This window comes from Malaclemys terrapin, chromosome 8 (genome assembly GCF_027887155.1).
Source record: "Malaclemys terrapin pileata isolate rMalTer1 chromosome 8, rMalTer1.hap1, whole genome shotgun sequence".
In the NCBI taxonomy this organism is placed as follows: Eukaryota; Metazoa; Chordata; order Testudines; family Emydidae; genus Malaclemys; species Malaclemys terrapin.
In genome coordinates this window covers 36908056-36925531 of record NC_071512.1, presented here as the reverse complement: position 1 = coordinate 36925531, position 17476 = coordinate 36908056, and the positions used below count along the sequence as shown (strand labels likewise).

General features: G+C 39.5%; 1 protein-coding gene across 14 annotated transcripts in view; it reads right to left on the bottom strand.

The window, feature by feature from the left end:
- Window positions 1-17476, bottom strand: part of ANKHD1 (ankyrin repeat and KH domain containing 1) — a 199674-nt gene that overhangs the window by 177043 nt on the left and 5155 nt on the right. The gene's annotated exons all lie outside the window — the stretch shown is intronic.

Here is a 17476-nt window from a genome sequence, read left to right as displayed (position 1 = left end):
ATAACAAGTGTAGGTCAGGCTTTATATCCCTGTTGTGGGCTACCTTGGAGAGGCAGAGGATTAGACAAGATGAAGACTGCTATCCTACCACTCTATGTGTCTGTGGTTCTTAACCCACAGGCCACTTGCACCTCAATCAGCACACAGATGTGGCCCATGTGACATCCTCAGAGCCATGCAGGTAGAGAGAGAGAGAGAGTATGTAATATATATATATATTTTAATAGTGGATGCGGCCCACATAATACATAGGGGGCTGCATATGCAGCCCACAATGGTGAACAGGTTGAGAACCACAGCTATAGGTGATCTCTAGATAAGATCTGAGGGTTCTCCATTAAGGTCAAGGAGAGCTTTACAATGAAATATGGCCTTTATATAGTAGCAACTTAATTATCAGTTGGTATATTCCTACTAAGCGATGTTGAACAGATGCTCACCTTAAACACAATTGCTATCTCGGCCCTCTTTTACCTATTCTCTTTTCTCTTCCTTCTAACTCTCCCAATTCCCACTCCCCCATTCCACCCTTCTAAAATGATAAGCAGTTAGATAGTTACTGCTTACATTTAAAGTGTCATCATTGAGGGTTTGTGTTAATAGGCCAGTGAGAGTCATGAGGATGGGGAAGTTCATTATTCAAAACCATTGGTTCAGACTGTCTGCAGACTCAGTAACAATCATACAAAACAGAGTTTAACTGTAGGTCACAAAGGCTAGAATTTATTTATTTAAACAAAACTTTAGATTCCACAGAATTTGATGTGCCATTCAGGCCATAATTAGATTGGATGGATAAAATGTTTGACATCACTAGACTTGACATCTTCTGTTAAATACATTTTCCAGAAAAGCAACATGTTTGCTGTATGTTAGCACAAGTACTTTTAAGCGGTATGGTGTGCTACTCTTAGTGTCAATGGCAGCCATCTGGTGTCTGTTCAAATAAAGACTAAACAGTTTGTCACCACAAGAATTTTAAGAAGCGACACTTCTGGTTAAGCAAAAATACAGACCATACGCATATTATGATTAATACAGTTATGTTACTAATATTGAGGAAATATGCTACTGTGAGCAAGAGAGTTGAGAGGTTAAGGAATAACAGCTTAGCAACTACATCAACGTGAATGAAGTACACAAGCCATTTATGACTCATCAAAATATATTCCTACACTAAGATTTTTCTGCTGCTCAACTCCAATTCCACGTTATGTTCACTTAAGGACTAGAATAAACAGGTTCCTGTTAGCCTCAGAGAATCTTCTTCACACTTATGAAATATACTCCTGTTTAGTGTATCATTATTTTTGTTCATTATAAAACATATTCCTTGGACAGGTGACTTAGCTAAATCAGAGCTTCGGCCTGAATTAAGATTCATAATTGTTAAACTATCTCCGTAACTTGTAGGAAGAATGCCATCCTACATGCATAACAAGTGGCTGCACAATAAAACCAATATATTTAACTTCAACTATATCCAAGAAGTTATGCACAGTATACTGATATTATTTCTTTAATTACAGACCAACTGATCTCCCTTTTGAAGATATACTAAACAAGATGAATGTTTTAGCTATCACTGAAGTGACCCTGTGCAAAATGCCATGCATACTCAGCAAATCTTGAAAAGGACTTATTTTTTGGCAAGTTTGCCCAACCATAACAGATAGGCTGACAATGTTTTGGGCAAAGATAGGGAGGTCAATCTAACTATAAATTATTACAATCTATTCCATGGATTCTGCTCCATTAAAATTTTGCTTCATGTGACTTCATTTTTGGCCCTCTCATAACACATGACCTGGAGGCAAAGGACAATTTCCTCCTTGACTATTGCCAGCAGACCAAACTCAAGGTTTGTCTACACTACAAAATTAAGTCGACATACAGACACCAAAGTCATTAAGGCAGTGGTTCATGCCCACACTTGCTCCTTCTGTTGATGGTGCATGTCCTCACCAGGAGCGCTTCAACCAACTGAAGTGGGACATTGTGGGGCACTGACAGCTGAAGACTGGCAGCCCTGGAGCGGACAGCCTCAGCTGTAGGCTCAGGGCTCACAGCTGGCCTACCCTCAGCTGTCTCATGGGCACAGGCTCACAGCTGTGAGCCCCCCACCCCAACAGCAAGAGCTGAGAGCCCTCATGGGGCTTAATTTCACAGTAGGGAGCCTACCAGCAGTGAAATTGACATTCTTGTCAGTTTCTTAGCTGCTATTTCACATTTCAGATCTGACTCCAGCTGTCAGCCTGTGGGTCTCACAGCTGGAACCCCCTCAATCCCCACCCTAGGTACTCACAGCCAGGAGTTTGAGAGGAAACGTGAAATACACCTCTACCCTGATATAACAGTGTCCTCGGGAGCCAAAAAAAAAAAATCTTACAGTGTTATAGGTGAAACCATGTTATATCGAACTTCCTTTGATCCGCCAGAGTGCACAGTCCCACCCCTCCAGAGCACTGCTTTACTACATTATATCGGGTCACGTTCTATCGGGGTAGAGGTGTAATAGCAGCTATTAAACTGACAAGAAAGTCAGTTGCACTGGTGGTAGGCTCTCTGCTGTGAATCAAGCCCCACACAGGCTCACAGCTGAGGCTGGCAGCCCCTGGGCAAAGGGCGGGGGGAGCTCCCAGTGAGGGATGAAGGGGAGAGCCCAAGAGGCAGCAACGGGGGGAGGTGCACCTCACAGCCCATGAGCCTGCACCCTGCTGACAGTTCAGGCTGTCAGCGCCAGGACTAGGGGTGAGGGAGGGCTCCATCCAACTTACTGTTTAAGTAACAGTGTCTACACAGACACTGCATCACTCTAACTACATCGACATAGGCATTACACCTCTCATGGAGGTGGAGTTATGATGTCGGTGCAGCGGGCCACTTACTTTGGCAGAAGCAGCATTGTAGTATAGAAACTGACATAATTAGGTCAATGTAAGCTGTTTTCTATAGACCTAACTCTGTAGTGTAGACCAAGCCCCATTCCTATTTGCAAAGACAAGGGCCAGCAACAGCACACCTCCCTGCTTTGATCAATGGCACAATACTTGTTCTTTGCTAATAGTTTAAAGCTCACAGTTTTCCCTCTCCATATAGAAAGCACATTTTAGCGATGTGATCCTGTTCTGAATTGAAATCATTTCCTTCAGTTAAAATTCTTAACTGAAGTTATATTCACATAAGCCTAAATATATGTTTTAGACAAGAAAGAAGAGATTTAATATTGCTAAAATTTCTCTTTTTGCCCAGAATCCTTTTGTACCCCATCTCCTTTGAGCTTGTCTTTAGGTTAAACTTACTTGTAAAAACTATCAGAAGATAGTCACATTTAAAGTTTCAAAATGATATCTTATTGCATGTACTTGCTGTCACTTTAAAAATGTGCTGCCCACTAGTTCTGTATCATAGTGCAACATGGGAGCTGGTTGTCACACAATTTAAGATGACAAAAGCAACTTCCTAGATCACTGTGTTAGTTTGAAATTGAACACAATTCAGTGCCTATTCTAACAAGTTTAAAAAAAACATATCTATATTAAAGAGAGCTGAACAAAGAAGTTGCTGCCATAATGTAAAATTTCACACCCTAGGCATTTACAAATTTGCTTCTCTTGTGGCAGCAAGATACTCCCTTCCCCTGCACACACCTCCCCGCCCCCCCGGCCCCAGCATAGCCGTAAGTATGAAAATACTAAATATACAAACTAATTAAAAGTGGCTAAGCCAGGATTGCCAGGGACTTTTTTTTGTTTTTAAGACAAGTTTTGCAAGATTTTACCATCAAAGAGAGACTCAAAATTGGCTATCTGACATTGTTTCTCAAACATTAGGGACACAGCTATTAGAGTGAACAAAGATTCTCTATCCCTACAGCTGTTGGAAGAAAAACTAAATTAGCAGGATTATATTAACTCAAACTAGAAATGTCTATTCATTTAAATATTAAGCATATGTGCTTTTGTAATTTTTAAATAAAAATTAAGTTGTGCAAGCTAGGTTCAGCCCTCAAGCCCCTGAAAAGTTACTAATATGGCACTTGCAGAATTTGGGCTCTTTGATTTAACCCAATCAGAAGTGTAGTGAAATGACAGAGCAACCAGTCACTGTGCTATTTTTGGACTTCTTTGAGCAGCTAATAGGCATCTTATTTGGTAGCTGATTAGATATGAATGTGAAAGTGTTGATTTAAGACATAGCTGCTCAATAAAAATGCAACACCCATTGTAAATGTTCAGCAATTCCCAGGCATCAAGAACTCAGATGATGTGGCAAGTACTACTACTACTGGACAACAAGCAACTGGACACGAGGACATGAGCAGGGACACTTAACACTGGCACACTTAACTGCATCGTTGTAGCTCACGGAACTTGCTGAAGTCCTGCCAAAGGACTGCAGCAGCCACAGAGAGGTTTACAGATCCAATTACAAAAGAGATCATCTCTTATAGCAGATGCGTTCACAAATATCTGACACAACTATATAGGTATTCATAGATCAATACCAAGCCCGGGTTTATTTCAGGTCAGGGGGGTGAGATACTGAATAAACATCACCGGCTTTAAACCTCTCCAAGACAGCTTTGCAAGAGCAACACTAGTTGTTTAAAAAAAAAAAAAAAAAAAAAAAGGAGGGGGAGCAATAAATAAGGCTATGAGTTTGTCACAGAGATCATGGATTCCGTGACTTTCTGTGACCTCCGTGACTTCAGCAGTGACCGGTGTGCCTGGCTCAGGGGCAGCTCAGGCAGCCCCTGTGCCAATCGCACCAGCTGCTGCTGGTGCAATCTCAGGCCACCGCACCACCTCCCTCAGCAGCAACAGAGTTTGGGTGTGGGAGGGGGCAGAGGACAAGGTGAGGTGGACTCTGGGCAGCGCTTACCTGCAGGGCTCCTTGGAAGTGGTGACACCCCCCTTACTCAGCTGCTAGCACCCCAGGTAAGCGCTGCCCAGGCCCCATCTCACACTGTCCCATGCCCCCTCCCACACCCAAACTCTGCTGGTGCTGGGGGAGGAGTGGGGGGAAGAGGCACGGAGCCAGGTAGGAAGCCTACTGGCCCCGCCACCCGCACCCCCCCAGCACCCAGGCTGCCCTCCTCCAGTACCCACGGGGCCTCCGAACAGCCCTCCGCCAAGTTTTAGTGATGGGTATTTTTAGTAAAAGTCACGGACAGGTCATGGGCCATGATTTTTTGTTTACTGCCCATGACCTGTTCGTGACTTTTACTAAAAATACCCATCACTAAAACATAGCCTTAGCAATATACTAAGGGACAGAAACAAAATCAGACTAAAGCCAGGTCTACACTAAACTTTTGCTGGTATACTTATGTTGGTTGAGGGCGGGTCAGATTTCCCCCCCCACTCACATATACCATTTCCATACCAGCAAAAGCCCTTATATAGATGCAGTTATACTAGCAAAAGAGTCTTTTACCAACATAGCTTATTTTGCTCAGGGAAGCAGTCTACACTATACCAACAAATGCACTCTTAGCTGTACCGGCCAACTTTGGTTAGATTAGACTAAGATAGAGACAAGGGAGAGAGAACACTGATTCCTAGAATCAGCACTTTTTATACACACACACACACACACACACACACACACACACATATACACATATATAAAAATCATACTTAGCAAAACAAACAAAAAGGAATTCAGAAGTGGCAAAAGAATATGTGCCCTTGTGTTGGAAAGCGAAAGCTGCAATATTACTATTTCTTTAGGTGAGTGTCTTCCAGATGCACCCCAAAAAACTGAACTTTTAGTGGCAGGGACCATTTTAATATCATGTGTTTGTACAGCACCAAGCACAATGGGATCCTGGGCAATGACTGAAACCTCCTAGTCAGCACCACAAGATTATTTTCAATCTTGGCTATCCTGCAAGTAAAACTGAAGTATACATGAGATCATCACCATACAATTTGAATTATTCAGTTTTCATAAAGAATCATACAAGGTGTGCAAAGCCTGTGTTAAGCCCACTGGATAGCAACTAATTTTTATTCTGTTCAGAAGTCTTCTCTATGATAGTTTAAGTTAACAAGTTTCTTTTTTAACCACTATTTTTAAAACAGTGTTGCTAATATCAGTAAGTTACCATCACTAGTATTTCTGCTCTAGATAGGATTGGTAAATGAAAGTGGGTAGTTATGGAGTGGCTGCTGTGACTGTGGAAATGAACTGGACATGGGGTTCATGAGTTATGGCACCCTAAATACAGAGGCTCACAGTTCTAAAGTCTTAATTTTGCCACTTTGTAGCAAAAGAGAAACGAGACAAAAATGCACTGGATTAATCTAGTTAAGATCCAGTGTTCAAAACCAAAATGTGATTAAACGCCTAAACAATTTTTAAATTATGTTTAAGTATTAATGTCAGAATGACATACCAACTCTAACAAATCAGGACTTCACATTATTGAGGATCTAATTTTCTATTTATAAGTTTCTAGCCCTGAGACAGACCTCAAAATGGAGAATATACAGGAAGAACTGGAAGTACATAAGATAAATTATGACTTAACTGGCACCACAGAGACTTGGTAGGATAAGTCATGACTAGAATATTGGTATAGAAGAGTAGCTTGTTCAGGAAGGACAGGCAGGAAAAAAGGTGTTGCATTATACATCAAGAATATATACACTTGTTCTGAGGTAAGGAGGAGGTGAGAGGTAGAACAGTTGAAAATCTCTGGGCAAAGATAATGGGGGGAAATAGGGCTGACATCATGGTACGTGTCTACTATGAACCGCCAAATCAGGAAGAAGGCATTCTAGAATAAATAAATATCCAATACAAGACCTGATAGTAAAGGGAAACTTTAACTAGCCAGACAGCTGTTGTGGTAAAGTAATATGGTAAAACACAAGATTTCCAGTAAGTTCTTGGAATCTATTAGAGACAACTTTTTGGTTCAGAAAGTGGAGCAAGGACAGCCATTTTAGACTTCAGTCTGACCAACATGGAGGAATTGATAGTGAATCTGCAGATGGAAGGCACATTGGGTGAAAATTATCATGAAATGATGATTTCATGATTCTAAGGAAAGAAAGGAGAGAGCAAAACAATGAACTTCAAAAAAACACAGGCTTTAACAAACTCGGGACTGGTAAGCAAGGTCCAAATGGAAGAAAATTAAGGGCTAAAGTAGTCCAGGGGAGCTGGTAATTTCTCACAGGGGCAATGTTAAAGGCATAACTACAAGCTATCCTGATTTGATGGAAAGATCAGAAGAATAGTAAGAGGCCAGTATGGCTCCATCAGGAGCTCTTTAATGACCTGAAAAATTGAAAAGGAATCCTAAAAAAGTGGAAACATGGACGAATTGTTAAGGAGGAGTACAAGAGAATAGCACAAGCATGTGGGGACAAAATCAGAAAGGCTAAAGCACAAAATGAGTTACACCTAGTAAGGGACACTAAATATAGGTTATTTAAATGCATTAGGAGCAAGAGAAAGATGAAGGAATGTGTAGGTCCTCTACTTAGTGGGGAAAGAACTAATAACTGATGACATCAGCAAGGCAAGATGCTTCCATCATCACTTAAGATGTTAATGGTGACCAGATATTTAACACAATTAATATTAAACAAGGGGGAAGGAATGCAAGCCAAAATAGGGAACACGGGTTAAAGAATATTTAGATAAGTCAGATAATAAATGTATTAAAGTTGACAGGGCCTGATGAAATTCATCCTAGAGTACTTAAGGACCTAGCTGAAGCAATCTCTGAACCATCAGCAACTATTTTCAAGAAATCATGTAGGCAGGTGAGGTCCCAGAGGACTGGTGAAGGGCCAACATAGTAACTATCTTTAAAAAGGGTAACAAAGAGGACCCAGGAAACAAGAGGCCAACCAGCATAAATTAAATACCTGGAAAGATGCAGGAACAAATTATTAAGCAATCAATTTGTAAGTAACGCCAGCAAGGATTTGTCAAGAACAAACCGTGTCTAACCAACTTAATTTTCTTCTTTGACAGGGTTACTGCCCTAGACGATGGGGGAATGCAGTAGTCATAATATATCTTGATTTTGACAGTACCACATGACATTTTCATAAGCAAACTATGGAAATGTGGTTTAGATGTAATTATTGTAAAGTAGGTGTACAACTGGCTGAAAGAGACACAAACTCAAAGAGTAGTTATCCATGGTTTGCTGTCAAACGAGGAGGATTTATCTAGTAGGGACCTGCAGGGCTCAGTCTTGGGTCCAGTTCTATTCAATATTTTCATTAATAACTTGGATAATAGAGTGAGGAGCATGCTTATAAAATCTCTGGATGACATCAAACAGGGAGAGGTTTGCACCTGGCAGGACAGGCTTTGAATTTATAATGTCCTTGACAAATTGGAGAATTGGTCTGAAATCAACAAGATGAAATTCAAGAAAACTGCAGAGAACTTCACTTAAGAAGGAAAATCAAATGCACAACTACAAAATGGGGAATAACTAGCTTGGTGGTGGTACCGCTGAAAAGGATCTGTGGGTTACACTGGATCACAAACTGAATATGAGTCAACAATGTGATGCAGTTATGAAAAAGACTAATACCTTTCCTGGGTGTATTAACAAGAGTGTTGTTTTACACATGAGAGGTAACTGTCCTGCTCAGCTCAGAACTGATGAGGCCTCAGCTGGAGTTCTGCATCAAACTCTGGGCTCCACATTTTAGAAACATGTGGACAAACTGGAGAGAGTCCAGAGGAGAGCAACAAAAATGAAAAAAGGTTTAGAAAACCTGACCTATGAGGACAGGTTAAAAAACTGGGCACGTTTAGTCGAGAGAAGAAAACGGAGGGGGAGCCTGATAACAGTCTTCAAATATGTTAAGGGTTGTTATAAAGAGGACAGTGATCAACTGGAAGTAGGACTAGGAGGACAGTAATCAGCTTAATCTGCAGCAAGGAAATTATAGGCTAGATGTTAGGAAAAAACCCCTCACGATAAAAAAAGATAGGGATTCTACAACCTCTCTTAGAACTTATCACTGGAGGCTTTTAAGAACAGGTTGGACAAATACTTGTCAGGGATCAGTCTACCTTTACCTTGTCCTGACTCAGAGCAGGGGGCTGGACTTGACTTATTAAGGTCCCTTGCAGCCCTTCATTTTTATGATTCTATGCAAACCAATCACTACTAGAAAGGTTTTTCACTGGCAAAAAAAGTCTTCCACCAAAAATTTTATTTACTGTTTGTAAATTTTAAAAATAAACCTGTTTGTAATTTTAAAAAGATAGTAATCACAGAATAATTTAACAGTTTTTGCCAGATCATCATTTTATCACGTTTACTAGGTTTATGTATTTAGGCTATGTCTACACTAGAGACCTTATAGTGGAACAGCTGTACCACTGCAGATGCATCGCTGTAAGGTCTCCTGTGTAGCTGCTCTCCCATCAGCATAATTAAACTGTCCCCAATGAACGGCAGTAGCTATGTCAGAAGGATAGCATCTCCCAACAACATAGCGCTGTCCACACCAGCGCTTCTGTCGGTATAACTTATATTAGCTAGGGGTGTGTTTTTTCCCCCATATACCCCTGATCGACAAAAGTTTTACTGACAAAAGTGCTTGTGTAGACATGTCCCATCTCCACGCGAAGGCTAATACTTCCCTGCTCTGCCCCACCTCTCTCATCTTATGACCACAAGAGGTGCATACAAGCACAGATACATGGGGGGAGCATAGACCTTGGGGGCCACCTACAGTTCCAGTAGAGTAACAGATTTTCCAAATCACTGTACATCTTAAGAGGTTCATTAGCGCCATTGCTTTACACACACACACAAACTCCTGCTGAAAGTCTTGGGGAGTAGGACCCTACCCTCATTGCAAGCCTAAAAACAATCATTGTACTTGCATGTACATTGCCTCTAGAAGCTTTAAAAAGGGTTGTTAGGATCCTTAATCTACAACACCCACCAGAAGCCCAGTTTAAGCTCCCAGTAAGCATAAATAAGGTTATCAGGCCCCTCCGTAAGACTGGAGGGATTGCTGGAAGGCCAACAATCCAACTGTAGTTTGTTGAGGACAGAGACTCCAGAGGTTGGTTTTGGTGGAGGGAGCTGGTTAGCTTCCCCTCCCCCTTACCCCCTCTACCCATCTGTTGAGCATATAAGGTGCCCAGGAAAAGATCCTTCCTCCTGCACACCTCTTAAGTTGTGCATGAAAGGAGCTATTCTCTGTCAGATCTCAGGAACCAGAGTGGACCTCTACTGCTGAATACCTTAAGCAGTCAGCAAGCATAAGGAGAATGTCCAGGTGAATCTGAGGTTGCAGACATACCATTTTTGAGTGAAAATTACCTCAGTATTAAACGTTTTACCACCTCAGAAAATTCAGAGCTAAGGTTGCACTCGTACAAAAAGCACCACACACAACTTCACAATCTTAACTCTGCCCCAATAGACAAAAAAGCCAAACTGCATACTTTTGAAGAGATTTTTCTCCCCTTAAGAGACCAGCATTCCATGACATTAAGCGGTCATCAGGAAGTGAAAAAACAAGACTGTAGGAACCAGGCTGTAGTATGTTTACTTCAAAATGCCGTCTATTGTAAATTCATTTTGTAGATCATACAAAATACTAGATTTATAGCGTGTCACTGGGCACATAAGAAAAACTACTTCCCAAATGCAAAGCAGACATGTGCTGTGCTCTGAAGTCTGAAATTCAAGTACTAGGTATCCTTAGTTAACATTACTTAACACTTACATATTTTCTTAAGATGGCTTTTAGTAACGCAAGGTATTTACAAAACACTCTGCCTTATATTTTCAGAAGTGATCAGCAATTATGAGTGCCCAACCTGCAATACCTCATCAAAGCATCTCATGCTGGACACACAAAATCACCAGTCACTTCTCAAAAGTCAGGCCAATGTTTGCATATGCAAATACATACCTATGTGATACGTCAAGACAGAAATGCAGTATGGGAACATTCCTCCATGATGAAAGTTAGACATCCAGAGTCCTAGGCTTTGAATTTTCTTAAGCTAGTATTAACAAATCAATGTCAAGTAACTTATGGGCAAACATTCTGGGGGGGGGGGGGGGGGGAAGAAGAGTTGGACAGGTGGTCCATATAAAACACATCAGCAGATTTCTCTCAGATATTCAACTGAACTTTCCTATACCAAAATACATATTTAAAATGAAGCAATACCTCTGAATAGTTTCATGAATACTGGAAACTCTACCAGGGCAGAGCTAAGGATGAAGCCATTATTGGAGTAGGACCATGTGATTAGTGGAAGTTCAACCACAAAAGAAATTAAACTAACATTCTTGACAGGCAAAAAATTCAAAATATAGGAAATGTGCCAGTAATCTTGTAGTTTTGTCATGGTTAAATAAGGATAGCAGAAAAACAGAACAAGTGAAGAACCTCCTTTGAATTGCCTATTAAAAAGCTACAAGATTGTTAGATATTTCAGTCACTACTTTAGGAGTTATAAAATAAAAACAAGACTGCAGCCAGGACTGATTAGTAGACAGGTAGGTTGAGGTAGTTTTAGTTTCAAATGGTTCTTTGCAGTTATCAGCAAGGGACTCACCATATATACAGAGTTGGTTCCAACTGCCATCTGCTCTATTCTCAAAGCATATTCATAATACATGAAACCTAGTGGGAGTTAAGTGTACACATCAAGGGGAGAACAGACTAGTCTTGTACCTAAGGAAGGCCTTAAACAGACAGATGACTAGGCCTTAGTGTCTAAGGAAAACAGTTATATTTATTAAGCATATGTGTTCAAGTATATTTCAGCACACACTAATCAATTTACTAATCAGTTGATCCATTTTTTCATTATTTAATAACTGCTTCAAAAGGTTTCCCTGCAGCTCATTTATTCCCACCCCTCAGATCTTGCACCAAAGTCAATTTCTGATGTCATCTATTTCCATGGAAACAACCCTGTATTTGACATCACTGTTTTCAAGGAAATAACCAACATAAGAAATGTAATATGACTTTACTCCAAGATGAGACAGAAACAGTGTAGCCAGGCTCTAGTTCAAGTATTTCAACACAATAAATTAAAAACAAAAATATCAAAGACAAACCTCAAATTACCAGAAGCAGCATAAAACCACGTTTTGTTTAAAACTAATGGACTTCCTTGGGTTTGCCTTTTACGCTCTACTGGGGGAAGTTGCTTATACCACCAGCAACCCTAGGAGGGAAAACCATCTACTGTACATATTTCAGGTTGAATCTTCACAAAACGCACAAGTTAAGGGATAACTCCCCAATCCTGGTTGTGAAAGATTCCATTCTCCTTCCTAACAAGGTATGCTTGTGCGTTGAGGCTGGGGGAGCTGTCACCTCCTTTCTACTTCACTACAGGAGGAATGTTCACATTACCCTTGTCAAACTCAAAGGAGGAAAACATAGGAAAACTGACCACATGTCTGGTGGATTGGGAGTCCATAGTTTATTCAGTCTTTATTTACTACTCTGCCCCAAATTGGTCTTCTTTATACTAGGGAAATTGCTCACTTTAAAAACATAACGAATACATTTTACAAGTACATTTTTTTCTCAGTCTAGAAAAAAAAATCATTGAGAGGGCTGCTTTGATCAGCTACCACCACCTGGGCTCAAGTAGAGTAAACAATTATTTGTAAAAGTGGTCTTTTTCAAGCAAGGCCCAATGTGAAAGGTTCTATTTATGAGCCGTCAAGCAGTTTAGGCCCCAAAATGTGATTTCCATATAATTGTGCCAGTTTTAAAAGAGTCGTCAGTTCTAGATAACTTTTAGAAAACTTGACAATACAAAAAAGAAGAGGGCTTAAAAATGCAAGAACGGAACAGATGAGCACGCCATCTAGCAATTCAGCAAGCTGATCCCCACCCCACCTATATGCTTCAGGCACACCAGAGAGCCTCAATATTTAAAAGTGACTACTCCCACATAAGATAAAACTCACAGGCTCTCCTGTAGGAAAAGTAACTGCTATGCCCTTCAACTGCCAGCAGAATAGAGAAAAAGCAGCCCCCTGAAAGAAGTTAAGAGAGTGTTCCACATTCAAGTCACCTACTACATAGAAGTATATAGCTTGGTGGAGACCATGCTGAGCTTTTCCAAATCTTGTGCCATTTTTAGTAAAACTTTTCAAACCTAGCACATCCAAGTTTACATGCATGTTCTGCCACTGCAGAGCCAGCAAATGAAACATAGGGTAAACCTTAAGAGTTATCCTAACAAAAGTCTATTCCAGTGAACAAAGCAACCCCAATACAATTCCCGTGCTACATTCTGCTCCGTCGGAAACTCAAGATTAAAATACAAGTGGTAAATAATGTGCTGTTTTTAACCATGAACAGCTTGAATATCTACTTAAGGGATGGCCTCTCTCCCTGTGCTCTACTGTCATGTTTGCAATTAGCAGTATGGTCTGGAGTCCCCTTCATTTAAGACTGGGGCCTAGTGGTAGACCTCTCTCTTTGTGATGCACTCACCTCAAAAAGCTGATCTCCTTCTCTCTTTGGTCTGAAACAGGCCAGATTTGTTAGCCTTCCAGGCACACTAACATTTATCATTTTACTAAGGTTTCTGGGTAAGGAGGATATTGATGGGGAGAATAGGTTTCATCAGGGAGTTTTGATTTCTGTAGTTAAGAAGTGAATTGTTGAGGGGTTGTGTTTTATTGGAAGCAATTGGGGAGGAGTAACTTATGGGCCCAGTGGAAACTCTGGGACCATGACATGTTAAAGTCACAAGCACATATTCTGTATATTTTTGTGCATTTAAACAAATATTTAAAGTAAAGTGTCTTCTATTTTCAAACAGACAAAAGGATTTTTGGAGTAGGGCCAGCAAATGGATCTAAAAGAAGTGTTACATAGTCAAGTGAGGATCAGAGTTTTGGGCTCTTCTGACCAGCAAAGACTGCAACAATTAACCATCTATCATCACCTGTCTCAAAAGCTAAATTGGATGGCTCTGAAAGGAGTCCCTAAATTTTTATTTAGTTACACCAGACCTGCTAGTCAGAATTATGGGATATTGTGAAACAAGGCCTTGTGGAGGAAGGATTTAAAAAGGAGGAATGTTTATAAAGTTTCTACCAGCCAAAAGTGGAATGGGAGAGAAGAAGAAAAAGTTCTCATCTTATCACAGAACTACTGAAAAATAATGAGACCATTCATATGAATTTGTTTCTTCACAACATGATTGCACGGTATTAACACATACTATATCCAGGAACATGACTCTTCTAGCTACATTTTGATAGATATAGTGCAAAAAAACCTGAATTTATACAAACAACAAGTAGTTAGGAAAAATGTTAAGTCTCCAATTTATATTAAAGCTGATTATTAGAGGTTATAGAGGGAAAAAGGAAATGAAAAACAGCCTGGTCTGTTTTAATCCCCAAAATTTCAAAGACCCCACAGTTCCTCCAAAATTAGGCTTCAACAAAAAAACCCTTTACCTTCATGACCACAAATGGACTGGTTTAACAATGAAAAGAAACAATCCCAGGGATGAGTTACTATCTATTGATGGAACAGGTTTTTGCTTAAACTGTGACGCCCCCTCCATCACCCGATAACACCCATTTACCTCAAACTTAGAGATAGTTAGACAAGGGGGGTGAGGTATTATTTTTTATTGGACCAACTTCTGCTAGTGAGAGACACAAGCTTTCAAGCTTACACAGAGGTAGTGTAGTTTTAAAAGCTGGTTTACAAATAAGTGTATTAATGAGAATAATCAAACAAGAGAGTCCAACTGTTCTTATAATTTAGACTATCACAGGAGTTGAAAATCATACTGTGTCAATGGAAAGGTTTCAAACAGGAGGTCTTTAACTCTCGGAAAACTGATGCATTTGATAATACATAAATATGATTTTTGTAGATTTCCCATATTTACAAAGGAACTTGATTAGTATAGCTCATTAATTCCTAAATTTTTATTTAGTTACACTATCCTCATTCCGCAAATGGGTACTTCTATTAGTAAGACAAGATAAAAATCACAGGAAATAAGAGGACTTTGGGTGATATTTGAAGCAATGTTATCACTTCTGAAAATATAGATGTTCATATTAGGACAATCAGAACTTACTCCCCAGGACACAGTATTTTTGACTTCAGCTGATACCACTGAGAGCTACCAGGGAGTCCTCATAACAGATGCAAGTAAATGTAATTTCTGTTTCAGGTGAAAACTTTGGAGGGGGAATGGGTTCAGGAGGGGTTCTTTTTGGGTCAGAAGAAAGGCTTGAGTGTAAACTGGATAAAAGAAATCAAGATAGAGTGATTTAATTCACGATTTAATTTAAATTCCTAATTTAAATCATTAGTTCTAATCATGTTTTAGACTTGCACTTTGAGTTTTGCTTTAGGAAAGTATCTATTCTCATTGGTTGGTATAGCATTCAGACATGTTCATTTGCAACTAAATATAGTTTTTACACTAAATTTGATACTTTTTGCTAACCAGGAAAATGTGTGTAAATATAGTATAAACAATTATATAGCCTAATATACATTTAATTCACATTCTTAATTTTTAATTATTGTAGGTTAAGAAATTTCCTGCACTATTTTCTATTTACTAGTTAATATTACCCATGCGTCAAGCTGCCTTTATATATAAACTGGAAACAATTAAAAATGTATAAGAACCACAACTTAAAACAGTTTCTAATAAACTACCTTAAATAAACTGGATACTCAAAAAAAAGGTTTATTAAAATATGTTTTGCATTTCAAACTGATATATTGAACAAAGGAAGTGTTATTTATAGTCAGTGTGCTGACAGACTGAAAAATCTGTCCCATGGTGACCAGAAACAAAAGTCTTTTTTTTAGATGCTTCAAGATGCAGGTAAGTGCTTACTGGGATTTTCAAATGTGCGCGGGCATATAATCTGCTTTGGCACTTCTGAAAATCTCACTAGGCATCTATTTGCATCTGTAGGTGACTAAATACCTTTGGAAGTCTGTCCCCGCGTTCTTCAAAGTACTTACATAGTTGCGAAAATGTAAATACCAGTATTTGCTCTGTTATAAAGACTGAAAATAGATAATGCACTGTATGACATTGTTACACTTGAGTTGATAAAGCTTGAGTTGGCCTCAAAAAATTACAGATGTTTGCTCCCTGATTTATATATAATTAAAACAGCAGCACCCTTTAGCTCACTAAAGTTTTTAAGAGGACTCACTGATGAAGTTTTATTTAAATGTTAATAGATTATATTAGGTTTAGGCCTTAACATGGGTTGTCATTTCAGATTTAATTTTAAAGGGTTTATTTAAGAAGACATTTGTATTTAAATAAAAATGCAATTTAAATTTAAAAAAAACTGATCAAAAATCCCATTTCATTTTTTTAAATAATTTATCTTTATCCACCCAGCAAGAAAGCCTTATGTATTGAGGATATGGGGTGCCTACCACAGGGACTCTAAAGGTACGTTGTATCCGATTTGTAATTATGGTTCATGTATATATACCCAGAGGCTTATGGAATAGATAAATTTTATATATATAATTCTGCTGTCAGGCCACCCACTCTGAAAAAGGGATGCAAATGGACTAAATGACATTCTATAGCGGGGTGAACTTTAATTTCCTTTGAAAAATCAGGACTACATAACTATGAACACAAGAGGCCTGTATAACTTTCATATGACTGCAGTCAGATGCTACTCTGAGCCCCAAGATTCTCAAGTATCTTTATCATTACAGATGACCCCAGACTTGCTTTTTCATTTTATATTAGGTCAGTGAGGCACACAATATTGCAAATACTTCAACTATCGTAGTCCTTTACTCCAATCTAGTACTTCTATTTCTGCAGCCCAATTTTGGTGAAAGGTAAAAGATTTACATATTGATAGCCCTGGACCCAGTAGTCTTCTATAGCCAAAGGACAGGTAGCCTAAACTCCACACACACATGCCGCTGCCAACGTCCTCCTACTTAACCTATAGGGATCACAGCTAATATCAAGAAGATAGTTTAATATCCATGCCTATTCACTCCATCAGCACCGATTGCCAGAGCCTCAATAGAATCCAGCTTCACAGTGATGGCAGTTCACTCAGAACTAGATTAACTAATTTAAAATAGGCCACAGCAGCTTGCAATCACAAACCCAGGCCACATTTAAGGTAACGTGAATCTTTTGACCTTCACTACTGTTACCAAACCCATGGGCAATCTGTGGGGATTCCAAAATAAAACATGATGGGGGCAACCGCCTTTGGTGGCAATATCTTCTGTAAGTACAGGAGAATTACTGAGTCCCTCTTAATTTTTTCAGAAATAGTAGACAAAATATGATTCCCATGGATCATGCTTGAATCATCTGTAATTGTTGACCAATTTGCATTTGATGTATTTTTACTGGTGATCACAGGTGTCAGGTTCCTGAATCTCCTCTCTCTCACCTTATTAGCCTCTCCATAGTTCATCTGCACCACTAG